The sequence below is a fragment of the Euprymna scolopes genome, unplaced genomic scaffold (assembly GCF_053919585.1).
Source record: "Euprymna scolopes isolate OS-2025 unplaced genomic scaffold, ASM5391958v1 sca1, whole genome shotgun sequence".
NCBI lineage: Eukaryota > Metazoa > Mollusca > Cephalopoda > Sepiida > Sepiolidae > Euprymna > Euprymna scolopes.
In genome coordinates, this window is record NW_027633102.1 from 991,354 (window position 1) to 996,855 (window position 5,502).

The following is a 5,502-nucleotide window of genomic DNA, read 5'->3' on the forward strand; positions in this document are numbered from 1 at the left end:
ACGCCTACCGACACCGGTCAGGTCGGCGAGGCTCCCGGCGGCCCCGAGCGGGACCACAGGTTGCGGAAGGCGTCCAAGTGAGCGGCGGCGACGCCAGGAGGCCCCCGGGGTCGACTCCGCGGCCCCCGGGTCGGTGTGCGGGCCTCCAGAGCTCGATAAAGTAGTGGTGTCGCTAGCGGTCGAGAAGGCACTTTTTCGACGCCTACTGCCACCCCCACATGGCGGTAGGCGCAAAACTGGAAAATCGCCGACCAGAAATGTCGCTTCGTATAATCGACGTTTTTTTTGACCACCATTTTTCAGGTGTCGGAGGTGGGTCTGGACGAATACCAACACCATTTCTGGGGTTTCACAACCGCCCGGCTTCTCCGACATATGTTGGAGCGAAGGGGGCTGTCGGTAGGCGGCCGCGGGTTGCATGTGTGCCCGGGACAGCACCCCCATCCAACTAAGGGGTGTCCCCCGGGGGGCCAGGGGGACCTCGTCCAGGTCGGCCGGGCGCTTCCAGACGCCTACCGACACCGGTCAGGTCGGCGAGGCTCCCGGCGGCCCGAGCCGGGACCACAGGTTGCGGAAGGCGTCCAAGTGAGCGGCGGCGACGCCAGGAGGCCCCCGGGGTCGACTCCGCGGCCCCCGGGTCGGTGTGCGGGCCTCCAGAGCTCGATAAAGTAGTGGTGTCGCTAGCGGTCGAGAAGGCACTTTTCGACGCCTATGCCACCCCCACATGGCGGTAGGCGCAAAACTGGAAAATCGCCGACCAGAAATGTCGCTTCGTATAATCGACGTTTTTTTTGACCACCATTTTCAGGTGTCGGAGGTGGTCTGGACGAATACCAACACCATTCTGGGGTTTCACAACCGCCCGGCTTCTCCGACATATGTTGGAAAGGAGTAGCGATCGAGCGAAGGGGCTGTCGGTAGGCGGCCGCGGGTTGCATGTGTGCCCGGGACAGCACCCCCATCCAACTAGGGGTGTCCCCCGGGGGCCAGGGGGACCTCGTCCAGGTCGGCCGGGCGCTTCCAGACGCCTACCGACACCGGTCAGGTCGGCGAGGCTCCCGGCGGCCCCGAGCGGGACCACAGGTTGCGGAAGGCGTCCAAGTGAGCGGCGGCGACGCCAGGAGGCCCCCGGGGTCGACTCCGCGGCCCCCGGGTCGGTGTGCGGGCCTCCAGAGCTCGATAAAGTAGTGGTGTCGCTAGCGGTCGAGAAGGCACTTTTCGACGCCTACTGCCACCCCCACATGGCGGTAGGCGCAAAACTGGAAAATCGCCGACCAGAAATGTCGCTTCGTATAATCGACGTTTTTTTTTGACCACCATTTTCAGGTGTCGGAGGTGGGTCTGGACGAATACCAAACACCATTTCTGGGGTTTCACAACCGCCCGGCTTCTCCGACATATGTTGGAAAGGAGTAGCGATCGAGCGAAGGGGGCTGTCGGTAGGCGGCCGCGGGTTGCATGTGTGCCCGGGACAGCACCCCCATCCAACTAAGGGGTGTCCCCCGGGGGCCAGGGGGACCTCGTCCAGGTCGGCCGGGCGCTTCCAGACGCCTACCGACACCGGTCAGGTCGGCGAGGCTCCCGGCGGCCCCGAGCGGGACCACAGGTTGCGGAAGGCGTCCAAGTGAGCGGCGGCGACGCCAGGAGGCCCCCGGGGTCGACTCCGCGGCCCCCGGGTCGGTGTGCGGGCCTCCAGAGCTCGATAAAGTAGTGGTGTCGCTAGCGGTCGAGAAGGCACTTTTCGACGCCTACTGCCACCCCCACATGGCGGTAGGCGCAAAACTGGAAATCGCCGACCAGAAATGTCGCTTCGTATAATCGACGTTTTTTTTGACCACCATTTTCAGGTGTCGGAGGTGGGTCTGGACGAATACCAACACCATTTCTGGGGTTTCACAACCGCCCGGCTTCTCCGACATATGTTGGAAAGGAGTAGCGATCGAGCGAGGGGGCTGTCGGTAGGCGGCCGCGGGTTGCATGTGTGCCCGGGACAGCACCCCCATCCAACTAAGGGGTGTCCCCCGGGGGCCAGGGGGACCTCGTCCAGGTCGGCCGGGCGCTTCCAGACGCCTACCGACACCGGTCAGGTCGGCGAGGCTCCCGGCGGCCCCGAGCGGGACCACAGGTTGCGGAAGGCGTCCAAGTGAGCGGCGGCGACGCCAGGAGGCCCCCGGGTCGACTCCGCGGCCCCCGCGTCGGTGTGCGGGCCTCCAGAGCTCGATAAAAGTAGTGGTGTCGCTAGCGGTCGAGAAGGCACTTTTCGACGCCTACTGCCACCCCCACATGGCGGTAGGCGCAAAACTGGAAAATCGCCGACCAGAAATGTCGCTTCGTATAATCGACGTTTTTTTGACCACCATTTTCAGGTGTCGGAGGTGGGTCTGGACGAATACCAACACCATTTCTGGGGTTTCAACAACCGCCCGGCTTCTCCGACATATGTTGGAAAGGAGTAGCGATCGAGCGAAGGGGGCTGTCGGTAGGCGGCCGCGGGTTGCATGTGTGCCCGGGACAGCACCCCCATCCAACTAAGGGGTGTCCCCCGGGGGCCAGGGGGACCTCGTCCAGGTCGGCCGGGCGCTTCCAGACGCCTACCGACACCGGTCAGGTCGGCGAGGCTCCCGGCGGCCCCGAGCGGGACCACAGGTTGCGGAAGGCGTCCAAGTGAGCGGCGGCGACGCCAGGAGGCCCCCGGGGTCGACTCCGCGGCCCCGGGTCGGTGTGCGGGCCTCCAGAGCTCGATAAAGTAGTGGTGTCGCTAGCGGTCGAGAAGGCACTTTTCGACGCCTACTGCCACCCCCACATGGCGGTAGGCGCAAAACTGGAAATCGCCGACCAGAAATGTCGCTTCGTATAATCGACGTTTTTTTGACCACCATTTTCAGGTGTCGGAGGTGGGTCTGGACGAATACCAACACCATTTCTGGGGTTTCACAACCGCCCGGCTTCTCCGACATATGTTGGAAAGGAGTAGCGATCGAGCGAAGGGGGCTGTCGGTAGGCGGCCGCGGGTTGCATGTGTGCCCGGGACAGCACCCCCATCCAACTAAGGGGTTGTCCCCCGGGGGCCAGGGGGACCTCGTCCAGGTCGGCCGGGCGCTTCCAGACGCCTACCGACACCGGTCAGGTCGGCGAGGCTCCCGGCGGCCCCGAGCGGGACCACAGGTTGCGGAAGGCGTCCAAGTGAGCGGCGGCGACGCCAGGAGGCCCCCGGGGTCGACTCCGCGGCCCCCGGGTCGGTGTGCGGGCCTCCAGAGCTCGATAAAGTAGTGGTGTCGCTAGCGGTCGAGAAGGCACTTTTCGACGCCTACTGCCACCCCCACATGGCGGTAGGTGTAAAATCGGAATAGACCGGACCAGGAATGTCGAGGGGGAAAAAAATGACAAAGTCCTGGTGTGCCTAGGCGTCGAGAAGGCACTTTGCGACGCCTACCGACATCCCCATGTGGCAGTAGGCGTAAAACTGGAAAATCGCCGACCAGAAATGTCGCTTCGTATAATCGACGTTTTTTTTGACCACCATTTTCAGGTGTCGGAGGTGGGTCTGGACGAATACCAACACCATTTCTGGGGTTTTCCAGTTTGAAAGTTTTATAAAACATGTTCGGTAGGAAGCACACTTTGGTGTGTCGGTTCGTCGGAGCAGCGACTCTTTGCCTCGTGGTGGTCCGGAACGTCTCTACGGGCTTGTCGCAAAGGCGTCAGAAAGTGGCATCTCCGCCCGCCTAGGGCTGTCACCGTTATCGCTGTCGCCGCGCTCCAACTTGTTTTGATCCGCCGCCTTCGTTTCTGCCAACCGTGCGCCCGCTCATCGTCGTTAGGTTATAATACGTGGTACGTGTGTGTGCTTCTCCGTGGACCTAGGGCTGCTCGACGTGTCGAACGATATGTTGGAACAACTAACGGCTCCTTTTCCTGGTTCCATAGTCGTCGTGGTACCCGCGTCGTCAGCCATATCTATGTCCACCATGTTTAGCCGATACGTTTGCTGCAGCTTCTGCTTCCGCCTCAGCGTTCGCCGCTCTCAGCCGCCGCTGTTGTTGCTGCCGTTCTGCCATTCAACCACTACCTGCGAATCTTTCGATGATCGGCCGAACGACCCATCGCTGTGCGACCGATAAATCCTCCGGATTAGGGAGAAACGCCGCCGCTCTCTGCCGCCGTCGAACGGAAAAACGTACATTGTAACGAACGAACGAACGAACGAACGAATTAACGAACGAGCGAACAAACAAACAAAAATAGCCGCGGGGGATGCACTATGTAGATCCTGATCCCCTTGTAACCATACGTACGTTGTTCGATGCTCTCCCGTCCTGGAAGTCGCCGCAGCAAACAGGAGGATGAGCAGCAGCAGGCGCCGCCGCCGTAACCGCCGCCTGCCTGCCGCCTCCTACTCCTGTCAGCGTCCGATCTCACAGCCGTGTGAACGTCGCTGACACCCGATTTCTTTCCGTCTGGCAAAACCTTGGACGTCCCGCTCGCGGTACACGTGCTGCAGCGACTTCTCGTCCGACAACGCATAAGCGTCGACGTCTGCCGCCGCATCTTCTGATACGTGGACGGTGATAGCGCTAGTCCCTTCTTGCGCCACCTCCACCTTTGTTAGCGCCAAAGAAGATCGATCGAGCAGTCGTGGTCGCAGTCGATTAACCCGTTTTCACCGTCCGCAGTTCCCAAGCCGCCGATCAAGTCGTTGCTCTTCTTGTTCGTTCTTCCCATACCGTCGATTTGCACGGCTGCCGGATGAGCCATCCTCTGTCCGGCGAAGCGCTCACGTCAGTGATCGATACTTGCACCGACAGTCCTCCCGCTCGCGACTCGGTGCTCGAATCGGACTCGTTCGTTTTTATCTCGATGCGATTGTGAAAAGGGGGACCGGTCGTCAATGTCGTGTGTGTCGACGATGTTGTTCGCCCGGTCCGCCGCGTTGTTGTCGTTTTTTTTTTTTTTTTTTTCCCCTAACGTTCGCCGTCGCACGGACGAAAGGGTGAGAAAAAAAAAAAAGCTCGAAAAAGCCGCCCAAAAAAATCGGACCGAGGAGCCGCTTGCGAGAACGCGCCATGTGCACGTTGTCTCTCCTCGGTTTTCGAGCACGAACACGACGCCGGTCGGTCGGTCGGTCGACGAAGGCGACGACGAAGGTGACGGGAAAATTTACGCCGCCGCTGCCCTGGTCCAGCTCCTCCCCGATGACGGCTGTGATGTTGACGTTGACGTTGGCGACGACGACGACGACGACGGAGACGACGACGACGACGAGACGGCATCGATGGCGACCACGATGACGACGACCTCGACGAGTTCAGTCTGCACCTTGACCTCCGATGTCCGTGTGCACTGCCGTCGTGCTGTTTGTCGTTTGTCGTATGTATCGCTGTCAAGGGTGCCGTTGTCGTTGTTGTTGTCGACGTTGTTGCTTGCTCTCTCGTCTCGGTCGGTTGGTACGTTGATGACGACGACGACGACGACGAAGACGACGACGACGACGACGAGACGGCA